Raw genomic sequence first — 20,691 nt, 5'->3', positions numbered from 1 at the left:
TGATAAACTTCTAAAAGACAAACACAATGAGTTCAGAAAGCTTAGACAAGTTATACATACATCTTTTCAAAAGTGCATAGGAGTTTCAAATTCAGCAGAACAGCTTACTAAAGAATGTCAGAAAGACCATGCAACATTTCAGGAAATTCAACAGCAGTTACAGGATAAAGGAAATAAATTAGCTGAATTGACAAAGACTGGGAACTTCCTGCATACACAGTTAATCTGTGCAAAAGAAATATATTTTATAATATGTTTATGTTTTGAAAATGGTTAAACATACATGGTAGGATGGTAGGATCTGATGTCTGGACAAATCATTCTTAAATGTTTTACTTTCATTCAGTTAAAGCAAGACATCTATCAATACTACAGTAAAGTAAAGCATATGAATGCCATTCATTAGCATAGTCAAAAGGTAAACAAACCTATTCTAGTGTATAAAGTTAAATAAAAATAGATGAGTAAAAATTTAAAGTTACAAGACATGACATGCTTGTATAAAGATATACATATACAAGACAGAAAAATAGATGAGTAAAAATTTAAAGTCACAAGACATGACATGCTTGTATAAAGATATACATATACAAGACAGACATGCATGTGTGTTCTTTTCATCTAGAGTACATCTGTTACAATACACCAGAATAACAGGCAGACAACAGCAAATATAAATAATATAAATATAAATGTGTTGGTTAAACTAATATCTATTTTGTTTTTTACAATTTGTTTATAATTATATAGTAACACCAAACAGTTAAAGCTCTGAATTTTAAAAAGAAAATCACAGATGGTATTATTCAAACAGTTTTTGTAAAATTAATGGCAGGACAGTTAAATAGTTAAATAAATAAAAAAAAATACTGAAATCCATGTAAGCTAATTGTAATGTAGTATAAATTCATAGTTATGCAAATCACAATCACATTAAAGGAAAAATGCCAAAAAAATTAATTATAGTTTACAGAGTATAAAATGTGAGCTCTGACCTTCCTAGACTGAATGAATAGTTACAGGAAATGCTGGAAAGATAAGATAAACAACAAGACTGATTGCCAGGCAAGTAGCTTGAGTTTTTCTAAAGCATCATTGTTATTAAAACATAATTGTTAAAATATTTACAAGCAACACTATTTGGTAATTGTAATAAAATGTCACAATTGTGCATAGATGTCACTGATAATCTGTTTGCAAGTAAATGTTAAAAGGACAAGAAAACCTCAGTTGCATCAAGTACAGCCAGCAAATGGGCTATAGTATATATACAGTTCAAATCAATTGTGCAGGAGGGTGTAAATACCTACTAGAGGTAATATACAGTGAAAGCTTTATTTAGTAACCTAATAAAATAAATGTATAACCAAAGTGTTGGGCTGACATACATTCTATTCTCACAGCATAGGGCAGGAAAACAGTGCTGAAGTACTACAGGGGGAGGGGCACTTTCTCAGTTTTACACTGACTGTATAAGCAGCACTGCACAAGGGTCTGAAATAAAGCTACAGAAAAAATAAACAACAAGGGTCTGAAATAAAGCTACATAAAAATAAATAATAAGGGTCTAAAATAAAGCTACAGGAAAAAATATCTCATTCCTTCTTGACAATACTCTTTTAGGGAAAAACTGGTATTAGTGTATTAGAAATACTGATAAACTGGATTAAACCTGACAGGATAAGATATTTTAATAGCTATCATAATTATTGTATTATTTAGAATTAAATTGTATTTACAACCTGTTAAACTGTAAAGCTATACAAGAGATGGTTTAAAAAACAAGAGATTATTTAAAATTGCTTTATTAAAGCTATACAAGAGAGAATAAAGATATGCAAAATGCATAAATGTTTCTAATAGCAAGAATGGTCACTATTTCAATATGTTTTTGACAAAACAATGTTGGTATAAAAAAGCATGAATATTTTTAATTGCTGAGTATGTAGTTTAAAATAACAGGACATATGCATTTGGTAGCAATTCCACTAGATATTTCTAAAGAGACAAACATTTTCCAAAATTTTGCTTAATATTAATGTTATTAAATTTGTAAGATTAGACTAAATGTACTTTACAGTCTTTGTATGTACAAATGTAGAAAATGTCAGTACAAATGAAATTAATGTCTAGTAATGAATATGTGTGAAAAAAACATATTTAAAGAAAACAATGGGTCCAGGGTACCTACTAGATTGAAATGCATAAATAGCAAACAGTCTGTGTAAATACATACTGAACAGGATACATTGTAATAAGTTCAAAAGTAATTTGTCAAGTTATAATATCACTGGTTTTACCCCAGTAAAATAATTGCTTTCAAATATTTATTATCTAAGCCCAGTTCAGTATTTTACCAAGATGTTAATGGGAAGTTCAAAGACATGACCACAATGTTATGGTTAAAATGACATTGAAACTGTGTGTTTTCAGTAGTGTATAAATGCTTGCAGTAGCACATGGTTACTGTCTCTTATAGTTAACAGTTGCAAAGAGTTAATGAGACAGTTCTAAGTCATAAATTAAATTCTATGATTGCAAAAGAATAAATTGATCAAGTTAAAGCAGACACAGCTCATAACTGATAAAAAATATTTTCACAGAATGGTCTGCAAAAGAAAAAGTTATTAAATGCATTCAGTTTTGGTAGTAATACTTTAATATCATTGTATTAACTATGTAAAATTGCATTTTGATTTGTTGTATCAAACTAAAGGTTTGTTTCTTGAGTTTTCTATATAAAATGTTTTGAGTATGTTTAAAAACAGAGGGGATTGTTAGATTTTATGAATATAAATCTGAAATTAATTATGTTGTAAATATGCTAAAAGAAAAGACTTGCTTAAATGCAGAAACAAAGTTTAGTAATATGTGATCAGCAGTCATACTAAATGACCATGACTTGAAAAAGGAATCTGCTGAATAAACATTTTTCCCTTACAGACTTAAAAAACAGGATGTATGCAAGAGCAAAAATACAAAATCTGCTTTTAAAGAATGGACATTTTTCCCTTACAGACTTAAAGACAGGATGTATGCAAGAGCAAAAATGCAAAATCTGCTTTTAAAGAACACTGACACGTTATTCTGCATATAAAAAATGGACACAATACATTTCCTAAAACAACAGGATATGTTTATGACACTGTGACAATGTGTTTTCTCAAAAATATGTTTTTCTGCATGGAAAAACAAGATATGACACAAGAACAGATGTTTTTTATACAAAGATCCAAATAAAATACAGGATGTTCACACTGTCAGAAAAGCTGATCTCTGACAATGTGTTTTCTCAAAAATATGTTTTTCTACATGGACATCAGGACACTGTTACAGGATATTCACACTGTCAGAAAAGCTGGTCTCTTAACAAGGAAGCTTAGTATTGTTTCTACAGGATAAGCAATTCTCCAAAATAGAATACAGAACAATGTGTTTCCTCAAAAATATGTTTATGCATGACTAAAAAGTGTATATAAAGAGCTGTATAAATCCAGCTATGTTAGAGGTATGGTAGGGACACAAGTCCTAAGGTAAATGTTATATCTCTCACATCATCTGTACTATATGAGAAGTAAAGTTGGAACAGTACTTTAAGCCTGCAACGTGTTTCCGTTTGATTTATTATAAAAAGTTATTTGTTACTGCTCTCTAAAGTTGATGCTGCAAAGTATATTCTCTCATCAGTGTATATTCTGCAAGTTTCTGTATGCAACAGACTGTGAATGCAAATATAACCAGACTTTAAATTTTAGCAGAATGCAGCCAGCAAGACTGAGTGTCTTAAGGACACTTCAGATCCATCCCACAGCAAGAAGCAGCAAGCAGTAAGCAAGTAAGATCAAAATATTTTTTCACCTACCCTTACCTTATTTCCTCCTGATCATCCCCTTTCTCATTTAACCCGTTCCTCCCCTCCCGCACTCTTAATTCCCACTAATTGTCTAACCCCCTTCTGAAGATGTCCCTGGACAAATTGGTTTGTTACCAAACCTCATTTATAACCATTCATTTTAACATCATTTCAATTTGTTAGAAGGTATGATGTATGATGGTATCAATATATATTTATATATATATATATATATATATATATATATATATATATATATACACACACACACACACACACACACACACACACACACACACACACACACACACACAAGTCTACTTTGTTTCATTGAATCTCATTTCACTGAATTTCATTTCACCCTGACCACATCACTGAAAACAAATTACTGAAAACTCATTTCATTGAATCTCATTTCATTGAACTGCAGTTAGTATATATGGCACTGTGAAGAGTACTGTAAGGCAAGTAAAAGGTATATGCCCTTTTCCCCACTGTAGTGTGATCCTGGAATTAGTATACATAGTTAGTGGAGGTGTGGGTCTGCTTGTTTTATATTGTATTTTACTAAAAACTTCAAAACAATACATTTTAAACAATAGAATTGCATAGTTACAACACCAGTGACTAACTCTCTCCAGAAGACAATATGCGCTCAAACTAAGTGGGGGGGTGTTCCCTCCAAATCTCCACTAACTATATATGCTAACTCCAGGATCACACTACAGTGGGGAAAAGGGGATATACCTTTTACTTGCCTTACAGTACTCTACACAGTGCCATATATACTAACTGCAGTTCAGTGAAATGAGATTCAGTGAAATGAGATTTCAGTAATTTGAGTTTTCAGCAAAGTGGTTGGGGTGAAATGAAATTCAGTGAAATGAGAGTCAATAAAACAAAGTAGACCCATATATATATATATATATATATATATATATATATATATGTGTGTGTGTGTGTGTGTGTGTGTGTGTGTGTATATATCTATGTATATATATATATATATATATATATATATATATATATATATATATGAATTCACTATACAATCTCGAAATATTGAAATGTCGAATTTCAGTATTTCGAGACTGAATAGTCGAAAAACCACATACATGAAAACCTACAATAACGAACACTACAGTCGCGACCATTCACACAAACACACAAATCAGGACATAATCACACACACATACACCTACCTAACTAAACAAACAAAACAACACACACAAACACACTTTACCTACCTATTAGCAGGGGGGGCAAGCCCCCCTGCACCAACCCCATGTGGGGAGCTGCACCCCCCACACCCCCCTACTTATATATTTTAACTCCAAGGTCGCACTAAACACAGAAACACACAACAAACACCACGCACACACTCACACACACTAAAATCCCTACCCATTATCCTCAAACACACAACACTTACCTGAAACCCAGATAAATCCACAAACCGCACCACACGTCACAAACGCAACACCTCGATAGCGGCAGATTCAACATTTGCGGATTTGGCATAGTGTAGTTTTGGTTAACTGCACTTTCCACTATTCGGTCTCGACGTACTGAATTTTGACATTTCAGTACATCAAGATTGTCTAGTGTATCCATATATATATATATATATATATATATATATATATATATATATATATATCTACAGTTTTTAGAAGAAGTCACCTTATTGCCATTTTAATGGCTTTGCATTTATGTTCTAAAGCCTATTTGCACCATTTCCTCTTTGTTTTAAATAATCACTTCCTATTTATTTGGTCATGAAGGAACAGATTGCTCCAAGCACTGTGTCTGATTAAATGACAAGCTAAAATTGCTGGTTCTGCTGTCTGTTTCTATGTAAGCTTCTCTTTAATTCCAGAGGCAAAATGCTGGCAAATTACTTCATCTCCTCTTATCAAATCCTTCTCACTGGATATACTCCACTTTTCTAAGTCAAATTATTATTATAAACTGCAATATGTCTTTCTCTCAGTCTTGATTTCTATTTTTTATTAATTCTTTCTCTTTCTCTAAATTCTTAAGGAAGGTATTTTCACATTTACTACAAACAGAACATTTTCAAATTTACTTTTTAAAATTCTAGACAACTTCTCAAGGTATCTGTTATTTCTATTTATTTATTTCTGTTGTGTTTCATCTCTCTCTCTCTCTCTCTCTCTCTCTCTTTCTCTCTCTCTAATATTTTCATTCATTTCAATAAACATTTTTGGGATGCAGCTATCCAGTGCACTTGACACAGCTTACTATTTCTATCTTAAATTAAAGTGTGTTGTGGGGTATTTATAGTTCCAAGTCCATATGGTGTTATATGCAACCCCACATGCATATTGAGTACATTTAGATTAAAGTATGTGTATGTAGTTATGTCATATCCTTCCATTACACCATGATACTTCCCCTATTATAAAAGCCTTCTTTCTCTCACAGTAGGATTTGTGTATGCACAATAACTAGGAGGTACTGTTTTCCTAACATTTTGTGATTCAGTCCACATTACATTTACATTTACTTCTTCTCTCTATCCTCATTAAGTGTATTGATGGGAGCTGTACAATCTCAAGGCAGGTCAATGACTACAGGTCATCATAGGATCATAGGATCATAGGAGATTACTAGGCTATCAACTTGGAGGTCATTTTAATCCTAGCCATTTCAACTCAATGTAATACCAAAGAAGTACTATTCAGTACTCTAGATTACATTTAGTGATGACTGCCCATATCTAGGGGGGGGGGTTGGTGTTATTCCCAGTAAGAATTTATGCTGCCCCATCCACATCCAGGTTCTTCTTGAACAGTGTCATAGAGGTGCTCTTTTTCACATAAATTGGCAGCCTGTTCCAAAGACGTGGCAGTCGCTGGAAGATAAATCTCTCCCTTCAGCATGCCCTATTTAAAATCACAGGCCATATTTAAGTTACTGTAATGGGTAGCCTTAGACCTATTTGATATACGGATATGCAGTAAGTTCATTAGGCTTGGGTCTTGGGTTGTTCTGCAGGCCAGTCATAAGTCTCCCCTAAGAAGTCTATATGATACAGAATATAGTGACATGGACTTTAGTCACTCCATGTAAGGCACATACTGGAGGCTATTGATCTTCTTTGTTATAAACCTCTGAGGTCTCTCTAATTGCTGCAGGTACTTAGTAGGGTACATACCAAATGGGGCATTATACTCAATTATGGGCCGGATAAGTACTGAGTATAGGGGGGTTATAACTTCTTTTGGTCTCAAGGCGATGCCTATTCTAATCAAGTAAGCTATGTGGAAAGCTTTCCTTAAAATGGTAGACATGTGGTGGCCAAAGTTAAGGTCGCTGTAAACCTGTGGTTCCAGGTCTTTTACCACTTCATGGGTACTTAGGGTATTATTGTTGATTTGATAGTGTGAGGAGACATTGTTTGTGCTGAAAGGAATGATGATACATTTCTTGCATTCAGTTTGAGACTGTGACTAATACACCAGTCACTGGTCTGTGTGAGACCCTCCTGGAGTATACTGACATCATTTGGGGATTCAATTATTAGTTGTCTGCAAACTTGGTCAACCACAACCCTTTAGCTTTGATCTGAACTTCTGAGAAGTATATGCTAAACAGTAGGGGGCCCAGCATTGACCCCTGTGGCACCCCACTGATAACAGGTGTGCTGGTTGATGTGGAGTCACCCACTTTGACAGTGTGTGTCTGGTTTATGAGCCAGTTGGCAACCCATCTTACAATGAAGGGGTTTACATGCAGTTCACTAAGTTTATCAGTAATATCCGAATGTGGGATTGTGCCAAAAACCTTTGCCAAGTTAAGGTATGCTGTGTGCACAGATTTGCCCTCATCAATGGCCTTGCTCACACTTTCAAAGAAATCCACCAAATTTAACAGGCAAGATCTGCCCTTCATGAAGCCAAATTGGGTAGGATCCAGGATTTGGAGGTCACCTATTTCTTTATTTATGTGGTCCATAATGATACATTCCATGGCCTTACAGATGAGGCTGATCAGGCTTATGGGTCTGTAATTCCCTGTGTCTGTTGCTAGGAAACCTTTGTGGAGGGGAATAACTGCAGCTGTTCTCCATTCTGCAAGAACAAAGTCTGTGGTTAGGCTATAATTGAAAAGGGTACTTAGTGGTGATGCTAGATCATGTTTTAGTCTGTTTAGAAGACAGCCTGTAATGTCTTCTGGTCCCATAGAGGCCATGTTTTTTGCTTGGACAAGGCTTTGAGGACCTGCTCTTCAGATATGTAAGGTGGGGAGGGAATTTGGGGAAGCGTTTGTTGTAAGTTAGGAGGAGATAAGGGAGTGTAATATTTGACAAACCTATCCACTAGCAGGTTCGCTATCTCTGTTTGGTCAATGTGTGTGATACCATTGGCCACCAGTTCTGCACATGCTTGGATCCTACCCTTAAGGTTATGTACATAGCTGTAAAAGGCCATATGGTTATCCTTGGCAGTACTTGCTAGGGTTCTCTCAAAGTAGCTCTTGGAAGATTTGACAAGTTGTCTTATTTGCCTGTTAAGGCTGAGGAGGGTGCTTTTCCATTGTTGGGTCCTTGTCTTTGTTTTCTTACGCAGCAACTTTTTGCATTTACTGTAGAGTTTGTCGATGCTGGAAGTCCACCATGGCAACTTGATTTTACTTGGGGCCTTGGCTTTGAATCTATCTGGTACAGCCAAGTTTATATACTTATGCACGTGATTGTACAGGGCTTTCGTGTAAGCTTTGGCATAGTTACCACTTTCAGCCCAGGATGGGGCTTGGAATGCATTTATACTAGGAGGGTATAATTTGCCTTGGTGAAGTTTTTTAATTTAATTTCACCCATAGTTAGTTCTGGTGTTAGTGTCATTTCGAAGGTGACTGATTTGTTGTCAGTTTTAAGAAATGAAGGTCCAACAGTTACAACAGTGCATCTGTTTCACATGTTTGTGAGGAACAGAGCTAGAATATTTGTTTCTCTTGTTGGATTATGCACAGTATGCTCCAGGGAATTTGAATTCACAAAGTCAAGGAACTTTTGAGCTAGCAAATTTGATCTAGAGTAGGTTTCCCAGTTGATGGTGGGATAATAGAAATCCCACATAACCAGTGTGTTCAGTAAAATTTGGATTGTTTTCAGTTTGATTAAGTAGGCTTCATGGGTGTCATGAGCAATGGAGGGGGAACTATAACTGGCTAGGACTTGAATGGGGGGGTCTTATCAACTGTAACTTGGACCTGGACAAACTCCATGGAGTTGTCCAGTCTAACTAGACATGATATGAATGTCTCTAACATAGATTGAAGCACTGCCTCCTTTGGTTTTCACACATTCATTTTGCAGTCTAAAGGTTTGGAAGGCATTGCAGCGTTGCAGGGCTGGGGTACTCTCTGAAGCCTTAAACCAGGCTTTTGTCACTGAACAGACTTCTACATCTTTTACTGATAGAAGTGCTTCCAGGGAGTGCAGTTTTTAGTTTAAGTTCCTAACATTTAGCAGCATAACCCTTATTTTGTTCTGATTGGTTAATTTCACATAGGTAACATTGTTTTCAAGACCTTGCCTAAAAAAGGCACTATGGGAAATGCAAGAGCCTTTGCCAGCAGCTGAAAGCATAGGGGTGCTAGGTGCAAACCGTATTTGGCAAAGCAGCAAGGTTTGTGGACCACAGCTTCCCAGGCAGACAGGAACTGGATCCTCTTGAAATTACACCAAAAACTAAGTCACTTTTTGAAATCAGTATTTTTTTGTTTATACTGTGGCATCATTCTAAGCTATGGTAGCATGCTGCTCAAGGCTAGGGACATACCTGACTGGGACACATACTCAGAGAGCATGGTCATGCCTCTCTTTTTATAGTTCAGTGAGGTACATCTCAGGTCATTCACACCAACATGAATTATGACAGATTCATTATGGTACTTGTTGCTGAGAGACCTGAGTGCATGCGTGATTTGGCAGAACCTGGCATCGGACAGGCAGCTGACCATAACGTTTTCCTTGCCCAACCTGGTGAGTGGGACATCCATGTGTCTCACTATTGAGTCTCCAATGACAAGAAAATTTGGATTTTGAATGTTACACCTTATGGGCTTGGTGGGTGAGACACTGGTATTGCTATGTGTCATGGGTGCAGTGGAGACTGTGTTAGCTGTGGCAGACTTGTGTTTTGGAGGTCTCTGGTGTTCTGGTAAGTTTTTCTAGAAAATCTACGCATATGTGGATTTACATGTTTGATGCGTACTATGTGTAATGTACTGGTATGTGTATGAGTAGTGGTACTACGTGAATATGTAGTGGTGGGTGATTTGATAACCTTCTCCATGTTACTGTTTTGAGAGAGAGAGAGCATGGATTATAGATTCTTGGTATAAATACATCTCTTGCAATCTGTACTAGATTGTGCTATTAGTAGAGGGTTGTCTGTGTACATGAGGCAATTGGTACACTGCCTCAAAAAACCCAAGTCAACAAGGTTGGCAGTAGAAATAAGGGTAGTCCAACTGTCCATAATGCTAAGTTGAAGACTGTTGTCACTAGGTGTGGCTTTTCAGAAACTATCAAGGAGGAGCTGGGTGAATGTATATTTCTGCCTAGGTTTTAAGGGAAAATTTGTTAAATTTAACTATCTGGCTTTGGCACACAATTGTGTACCAGAAGCTAAAACTTGAAAAATACTATAACAAAATTCAAAAGGACCAATAAGGATGCATATTCGAAGCCCTAGCCCTGTTTCCCATTACCAGTCAAGTCTCAATTAGAATTCTCTCACAAAAGTGCAGATAGGCCCCTAACAATCCAAAATGGCCTGGAAAATGTGCTCAGACCAAACAAACCACTACAAACAGTTCCTGAAGTAGCAGGCCTGGATCTGGACTATGCTACAGACACTAGCTACCCTAGATTCAGTGGGAAACATGACAGTGGGCAGGATTCACAAAGCCTCCGTGTAAGAGATACAAGGCTTACACGGAGGCTGCAGTTAAACGGTGTGACGTCAGCATGTCATGCATATGCATGAGGGAATGCTGAATCACACCTAAGGCTAACGCGGTCCATGGAAGACAGTAGGGGGCATGTCCATAGGCCGAGCCCTGCAAGCGAACACACCCCCAGAAGAGTAAAAGTGCCCAAAGTAAACCCCCACGACAGAGTACATGGAAATGTGAATAAACACAACACAATGCATGCCCCCACAGACTATGAACATAAAATCATATAAATGAACATGTTGTATATTTTTTTTAAACTGTAAAGATGTTTGCCCGTGAGTGCGCTTGTTTGTGCGGGCATGCCCGTAGCTCAGCCACAGTTAGCAGTAAGTGGAAAAGCATATAAGAACTAACTATGCAAAGTAAGCCAAAAAGCAATAGCGTAGCATTAGAGACGTCGGCTGAAGAGCAGGCAGTCATGGTTCGAGCCCCCACAACATCAATTTTTATTTTTAGTGAAATAAGCACGAAACAAGTCCCTGACACATATGTACACATATAAAATTATATTTTATGTAAAATGTAATGAAATAGGCCATTTATTGTGAAGAAATGTGAGATAACAAAATAATAACAAATGCCAGAAGTGCCCATAGCTGAGCTATAGTTTAACAAGTTGAGTGCATCTGCCCGTAGGTGAGCAGTGGTTTAACAGGTGCAAAATGAATGCCCGTAGGTGAGCAATGGTTCAACAGGTGCAAAATGTGTGCCCGTAGGTGAGCTGTGTTTTAACATGCTGAAACTGTGTGCCGCTAGCTGAGCTGAGTGTAATATGCGTGCTGACAGCCAAATGAAGCGTAAACCAGCATAACCAGTTTGTGCAGAGCTGCGCACTGCGCCAACAAGCTAACCAACGGGCAGCATTGAGCAAGCTGTAACAAAACTGCCTATACACAGACACACCCCCTAGCCTGTCTAGACAGTCATAAAATATAAAAAGCAGTGGCCAGGTTTGAACCCAGGATACCATGCACCATAGTCAAGGTACTGAACCACTAAGCTATGACAGCTGTACTTAGAAATGCAGTAATAGCAAATATATAGGAATGAAGATAAAGAGGAGCATGACAAAGCAGGTTTTGTGAAGCTGATACAATTCCAAATGGCCAATCACAGATAACTGCAGGAAAAACGGCATATATAAGCCCCATAGGCGGGAATACACAGCATAACCGATTGTAGAACTAACTTGCAGCCAGAATGTCAGGAGTAGGTGAGGGTAGTTGCTTCTGACCACAGAGGTGGGGCATTGAGGAGTCCAGATATATGGTCTGGCTCCTTGTCCACAATCATGAGGCCCAACTCATGCAGGGCCAGGTCCTGTAGGGAGCATATAGGGCTGAGGCGTGGGACCGGTTGGCTCATGATCTCACCAGTGCCACAGGGATTTCAAGGACTGGTGAGCAGGTCCGTCACCACCATGCGGACCTGAAGAGACGTAAGCAGGACCAACTGAACCTTTGGATCCAGGAGGCCCGGCAAATGCCCAACGCCCCACTACTGAGTAATTTACATTTAATTATGTATGTAAGAAATTAACCTAGTTGATATTATGGAGATGTGTATTCCAATATTACTTTATTTATATTACAGCTGCAGGTGTCCGTTCTGCAAACCGCAGAGCCTATGGTGATAGGCTGGTGCGGATGCGCCACCAGGCAGGTCAGTAATCCTCTCCCTGTAACTGTAAAGAAATATAAAAGTATGACAGTTAGCAAAAGAGTGCAGTGTAGTCACTAAGTAATAAAATGTGCAAGTAGCAGTGTAAGAGTGTTTGCAAGTATTGCTTGATTACAAAAGTGTGTTGCAGTCTGTAATCCAAACAGAAAAATGAAAATGTCTGAAATAAAGTCTGAAATAAAGATGCCCCACCTGTAATATAATTGTACACAACCTGCAGCAGGCTGAAAAGTACAGCTGCAGAAGATGAGCAAATCACATGTGTGAAATATATCCCTGTTGAAATACTGAAACATGACAGAAGTGAGACTGTTGGAAAGGATTGTAATAACTACAGGTAAAACATGTCAATAAATCCTAGAAGTAAGTACCATCCTGAATTGTAAAATTAAAACAAGTGAGAGAGTGTGAGAAAGAGTTATGAATCCACCAATAAAGTAGTAATAACCCCTGAATAAAGTATACTGCAGTCAGTACAGAATGAAATGAATGTGACAAGCAGAACCAAACTGCAAAATGTGTTCAAAATGTTGCTGCAGCTGGAATGTGTATCCCAAAATCTGGATATGTTGCTCTCAGTCTGCAATATGCAGATAGTATGATTGTCAGAAATACCAAACATCCACAGTTGTCTATAGCTATATAAAGCAAATGTAGCAGGATGACGTAGCTGAACAAAGCCAGATATGAACGTGTATAAATAACAATAAAATGTATATTGATGTAGCAGTAACAGTCCTATCACCAACTTGAAGTAGTTATCACACAGGAAACTGTAGGTAGAACAGTAGTGTGTATATATCTGCAGCTATTAGAAATGTACAGCATATGTATTGGTATTTGAAGGTGTTAATTATATTTTCTTCACCCTACCCTATAACTACATATAATCCATTCCACGTGAAATTGGTATGTGCAATCACAATTAACACCCCTGGACATTTGTCCTGTTGGGTCATACATATTTGCATGTACGTTGATGCATCTGCCCTGTTCATACATCCAAACCTGATGGCCTGTTGCCATCAATCAACCCTGCATGTTGTTGGACTGTGTATTGCTGTTCAAATTATGCATGTGTTATGCTCGCTGTTCAATGGTGTGAATATCTGGGTGCTTGGTTAATGGGAATACTAATGCATGCTGTTACAACTAATTGCGAATGGTATTGTATGTTACTAACCCAAACTGTCATGACATAATGCAAAACATAGGACGACAGGGAAGGCGGGTTCCAGTGGACCCACCTCTCCCACCTCAGCTGGTGAGTGCACCTGGCAGTAGTGCCCAGTCTGGACCCTCCTCCGTTGGCCCTGTGCCACCTGCGGGTGGAAGCACTGCAGGGGATGGGGCTCATCCCCCCTCTGCAAGTGTGGCCAGAGGAGAACCACCACTCACACTCCATAGCATCCAGACTGTGGTGCGTAGGGAGATCCAGGAATCTGTTCTTGGGCCCCTACGCCAGCTTGAGGCACAGGTGGCACAACTTACGGGCATGCCTGTTGCCCAGCCTACACAGCCCCCAGCACAGCCCCGTCCTGGGCAGTGAAGGAACAGTGGCAACTGCCCATGGGTGGGGATATCAGTTCCACTGTTGCCATCTGTGGGCTCATGGGCTTTGGATATCCAAACATTTGTCCCCATCATTGTGTAACCCCCCCCACACGTGTCATACACCACCCATGTATGCGTCTTGTTTGTCTTGTCTGTTGACCTACCCAACCTACCTCCCCAGCTATACCGACTTCCTTTACCTGACATACCACTCTCACCTGAAAAAAAAAAAAAAAAAAAGGGCACTCTGTACCCACAAAAAAATTACGCCCCATACATAGCTGCCCATTCTGCACACATGTCTGCTGGACATGGAAACTATCAATTACAATTGGCTGTACAACAAGTATTATTGTTGTCCTGACACCTCTCTCAGGGGTGGAAGGTTTCAAATGTCACACCAAATTACAAACATATGCACAGCTGTTGCTGATGAAGAAATGGGCAGCTATCGGCCTTACCTACATCCCTCCTGCAAAACCCAAGCTTGTTTCCCTACTGTCTTACCCTCTTTGTGACCCCTTTTTCACCACTTTCCTGTCTCCCCATTTTCATTTCTTTCAAAGAAAATAGCGCGGGTGTGCGCCAGAGTAAGCACTGTTAAGCGGTTGTAAGCGGATGTGCGCAGAGCTGAACGCCAGTGCGCATGCGGGAGCTCCGCGTAAACCAGTGCTAACCCAGTTACAACTGCTTAAAAGTGCCTTAGTCACTCTGATTGACAGGTCCTGTAGTCAGTTCAAAAGCAAAATAAAATCCCACTGTCAGTCCTGAACCCAGGACCTTGGAAACAGTAGTCTGCATGACTTACCACTAAGCACATAGATAAGAACATTGTGCTACAATAAATATATCATGTAATAGTAGGAATGAATGTAAAGGGAATATAGGATGTGTAGTACACAAAGCATGTCATGTATATTTACTGTCAAATCTAGTGGATTTCTATAATAGTAATGGGTGAACAGAAACAGCCATGCTAATTGGCAGCTAGTAGATAATAATGTCAGTTATTATACATATATAAATATATGTATATATATATATATATATATATATATATATATATATATATATATATATATATATATATAGTTGTAGGTGTCAGTGTACATACACACTTAGTACAGGAAACAGGAGAGATGAATGGAGAAATGTGAATCTACAACACAGCCTGAATATGAGAGAGATACTAACCTTTACACTCACAGAACAGTGTCCACAGCATACCAGCATGGTCCCCGCCCTTACAATCTGAAAGGGCAACGCCTATCTCACATACCCTTTTATAGCACTGTCCTGAAATCACAGTGAGAACTGCAATCAGTACACAACTGGCTGCATGCAATTAGCAAATGCTGGCTTACAATTGGTGCAGAGGCCATCACATGGACATATGCATATACCTACAAAAGCATCCTGTACACCCACTCCACACATGCAATACTTTCATTGCACCATCTGGAGGCAGAGAGAGAGAGAGAGAGAGAGAGAGAAAGAAAGAAAAAAAGAAAAGAAAAACACAAACAAAAACCACACGTAAGACAAACTAAGTTGAAGTTGTCATCAGTGTCAGTATCAAGCTGGGCTAGCAGCAGCATGAAGCTATACTAACGGTAACGCAACCAGCTGCAACAAACACAGGTAATGTAAGTAACAAGTTAATAGTCTACATACTGTGAACCCTCCATATGTGTTATTGGTCTGTATCTATATGTATGTCTATGTGATAAGTTGTGTGCATGTAGTTTTACCCAAAGGGGATGACTATACATTACATGTCATTCAGTGTTAGGCCATGATTCTGGCACCAGGTGTCCATTTCAGTGAGGCCTGTCTGTAGGATGTGTGTGTCAGCTGGTGTAACGACTATGGCGCTTAGTTCGCAGTCATCTGGGAACTTTGTCATCCACAACCCGCCCATGTTTGCTTTCACATGTGAGAAGTAAATGCCAAACAAGAGGGGTCCTAGGACAGAGCCCTGTGGGATACCACATGTGACTGGCTTTGAGTCTGACATGGCTCCCGCAATTTTGACTTTATGGCTTCTGTTGTTCAACCAGTTTGCAACCCATCATGTGACATATGTATTAACATTTAAGCTGATGAGCTTGTCTATGATGCCTGAGTGGAGTACTGTGTTGAAGGCCTTAGGCAAGTCCAGGTAGGCTGTATGGACTGCTTTGCCCTCATCAATGGCTGTAGTGACTGTTTTGAAAAGGTCAACCAGGTTCAAAAGGCAGGATCAGCCCTTCACAAAGGCAAACTGGATGGGATCAAGTGTCTGCAGGTACCCAATATCGCTGTATACGAGTCCCGTAATGAATCTTTCCATAACTTTGCAGACCAGACTGGTTAAGCTTATGGGGCGGTAGTTCCCAGGGTCAGTAGAGGTGCCTCCTTTGTGGAGTGGGACCACTGTTGCTGTATGTCAGTGTTCAGGTACATATCCCATAGTAAGGCCAAGGTTAAATATCAGTTTTATATGCGGTTGTATCTCCTCTTGGAGTTCACGTAGCACACATCTAGGGATACCATCAGGTCACATTGATGCTGTGTGTTCTGCTTTGCTGAGGGCGGCCCTCACCTGGACATCTGAGATGATAGGGAGGTTACATTCAGCTGTGATAAGTATTACTAAGTTTGGGGGAGAGGGAGGGGGGATATTTGCACTGAACCTGTCTGCCAGAATTTTGTCAATATGTGTGGGTTCAGTGAATTTTATGTAGGTGTGTACTAACTCAGAGCATATCTGAGGCTTTTGGTCCATGTGTCTAACAAAACTGAAGAAGGCCTTGTGGTTATCTATAGTGTCCTTGACCATTTCCCTCTCAGAGTTGGCCTTGGATGTTGTTATGAGAGAACTTAGCTTATTACTAGTGCCGACCACAGATGCCTTCCCTTTATGTGAATCGGCTCTGTCCTGCAGTAGCCTCCTTCTATCATTATACAATTTGTCTTTGGCTGGGGTCCACCAGACAGGATGCTTAACCTTTGTGCATAGGGTCTGGGTTAGAATTGTGTGTGCATGTTCCATGCATTCTTTGGGATGTACGTGGGAAGCATTTGCAAAGGGGTCAGCATTGAGGGTTGTGGCTTCCACTGGCCCAGTGGGCTGCATGGATACCATCTCAGTCCTAACAAGTTAAAATCTGTCTATTCACATATATATCAAAGTAGTCTACTGTGCTGGTGGTGGTGGTGGGATATGTATATCCAGGCCGATTATTTTGTGTCCAGATCACACTAGTGGATGACGTTCCACATACAGTACCTTGTTATGAACCCCCAGAGTGAGGTGGTGCATTGGACCTGTCTCAGTGTGCTGACCGATGGGGCTTGGTACTATGTTGTATGGAATGTGGCAGGTATTGTTGCACAGGTGTTGGCTGAGCACTGATATCTGGCCATGTACATGTGTATCCACCAAGAGATACACATGTGCTACATATGGGAGTAGTAGTATATCACTACAGTTGAGTATCATATATAGTATGTGTGCCATATTTTGCTGACATAGTTTGCTGATATCCTGTTTGTGTTCTCTTTCAGGGACATGGCATGTCAGCGAAATCCTGCTACTCTGCTGCAGAAGATGAAGAGATACACCAGAGCCTGGTGCGGGATTATGACATACTGTTTTCCCGAACCAGCCAGAATCAACAGGAGAGGGCTGCACTGTGGCAAGACCTTGTCCATAGGGTAAATGACATTGGCACGCATAATAGGACATATGAGCAGGTACAACATCACTGCAGTGATTTAATCAGAAATGTCCGTCAGCGTGCGTCGGATATCCACAGGCAACAGGTCGCCACAGGAGGTGGGGTGGCCACACATCCCCCCCTCATCAGTCTGGAGGGGCTACTCCTAAGTGTTGTGGCTCCAGCCCAGGAACATCAACAGCAACACACCTGCATTATGATGGAGGCTGGATCCACACAGCAACACGACATGGAGCATGCAGGTAATATGCCATATGTACACTTGACTGTTCTGTACACTGTTAGTTTATGCATGTGTAAGGTGTGTCCTTGGTATGTAGCTGTCAACATAGTATGTAATTGTGCAGGTGTGATATTGCCAATATCAGCAGCTGACATGTGAAAGGCAACTGGTGCACTACTGAACTGTATCATACACAGTATCAATGGCACAGTTGTGCCCACTGACATTAATCCCCTCATTTCTGCAGGTCCCTCTGGTGTTACAGCAAGGCAGCCCATCCATGCTGGTGAGTATGTTTTAACAATACCTATAATAGTCCTGATAGTGCTAGTAATAATAGTGTAACTCAGTAGTGCTCTGTGTGTATACTGAGTGGTGTGCATGTGTGCATGTGTGCGTGTGTCCATGTGTCCATGTGTGCATGTGTACATGTGTGCCTGTGTCCACGTGTGCATGTGTGCATGTGTGCCTGTGTCCACGCATGCATGTGTGCATGTGTGCCTGTGTGCCTGTGTCCACATGTGCATGTGTGCATGTGTGCATGTGTGCCTGTGTCCACGTGTGCATGGGTGCATGTGTGCATGTGTCCACGTGTGCATGTGTGCATGTATGCATCACTGGTAACATTGTGTAGACATTGTAAACTATGTTTCCTGTCTTCCTCCCACAGGTTCTGGTGCTGCTCTGGTGTCCTGCAGCAGGGAACCTGAATCTGGTGCCACAGGTACTGATAATGATGATATCTGTGTAATGGCACAGGAAGGTGTGTCAGGGTCCATCATTGGTCAGCCAATTGACAGTACACAGCTGTCAACCCCATCATTGCGCACAGTCATCCTGCCAGTACATCCTATGTCACCAATGTCCCTAGGTGATGGACAGGATACAGTGGGCATTGACCAGGGTAATGTGGTATCTGTGGCACATGCTTCCCCACACAGCAGCCATGGGCAGGGTCCTGGGATGGTACCACACAGACAGTTGCCCATGGGTTCTCGTGGGATCATCCATGGGCATACTGCCTCTGGAAGACGTGCCCAAAGAGGTCTGTCAACCTCAGCTATGTTTCAGGCTGTCATGCAGGCACAGTCACATATGGAAAGGTACACCAGACAGGGTCTGAGGGAGCTGAGAGCATGTCGCACATCCATGACTGACAGTATGTGTGACATCGCAGATGCTATCCGTAATTTCACCGATGTCATAGACAGACATTGTGGGGACATATTACAGCAGTTCCACAACCACATGTCCATGAGCCAGGGCAATGATGGACGGTTGCGGCGTCGACGTGGCCGTATGCCAGCAACAGCAGCAGCTGGCAGTCGGCGCGGACGACAACAGGCCCGCGGACGCCCCCATAGTGCCAGCAGCAGGTCTGGGTCTGTGCTGTCATCAGACCACCCCAGGAGACCGCGTGCACATGGCTCTGGACAGTCCCAACAGGGACCTGTGTCCAGTCAACAAACTCCCACTTCTGATGACAGTACCCAGTCTGGCTTAGTACCGGATACGGTCCGTAGCACCCCTGCCAGGCACAGGTACCGTGTCCGTGGCCACAGACACTGATCTGTATGACCTGCCAGGTGCAGTCCGTGGCTGTCCACAAACTCCAGTATATGGCAGCCATGAGGTGGAACTGTGTGCATGCATACACACATGCGAAATGTTAACACCTAGGGCTACCACATACACGCACACACTGCACCAACAGTGCCCCACCCTGTACTGCTGTCCCTCACCAACACACATACACATACATGTTAATTGGTGGTATCAGTGGCAGACTCAGGCATACCTAGTTCACACCATGTGCATATGATGAAACTGTGCCACCTCCTGCAATCTCCAACATCAGTGCAGGAACAGGTTAACATGTTGCTGATGCACAGGTTGACTACATAGAAGTGTATTACTAGTATCATGTTGGTAACAGTACAGTGTGCTGATGTGATTGTGTGTATATCCCAGCATGCCTGATGCAGTGACTGTATGACTGTCCTGAATTGTTATCTACACCCATAGTAAGTACCATAGTGTAACAGCTGCACATTATTGCATACCGGTGGTAAGGATGTCAACAGATAGCCACACACATAGGTAGCACAGGGGAGAAGCTAATGCAAGTAGTGATACGCAATGATGGACATGTACACTAATGGTGGCATGTTGCCCACAATGACTATGCAATGTGGATGTTTGCCCATGTTGATATGTGTGCAGTACCAATTTAATTTAAATTAAATTAAATATTAAATAATATCAGTTCTACCATGGACATCTGAGCTGTGCATTCCTGGGTACATGTTGATAGTGCCTGCATATTTGCACTGTTACCTACTGGAAGTGGTACCCCTTCTTTGTTGTACAATGGACTACTTCCAGCCCTGCTTACTGTAGCTTTGTTTGCATGCATGTTTGCTTGAGGTCCCCTGGAACACTGATTCCACCTGCAATGCAGATTTACAGAGCTTCTGTGGATTCCTAGTGACATCTGCATAGCGTACTATACGTATGTCAATTTTCCACCTGACAGAACGTCACTGTCTGTCCTGTTTGCATGTACGTTGCCTGTGACACATTGCATATGACTTACCTGGCATTTACCCACGTGTGCAGTCATATATGCCAGCGCTATGAAATCAGTAGCAGTACACCCACACATA

The sequence above is a fragment of the Protopterus annectens genome, chromosome 10.part0 (assembly GCF_019279795.1).
Source record: "Protopterus annectens isolate FY-2018-M chromosome 10.part0, PAN1.0, whole genome shotgun sequence".
NCBI classification, from domain to species: domain Eukaryota; kingdom Metazoa; phylum Chordata; order Ceratodontiformes; family Protopteridae; genus Protopterus; species Protopterus annectens.
Note: the sequence above shows the minus strand (reverse complement) of the source record.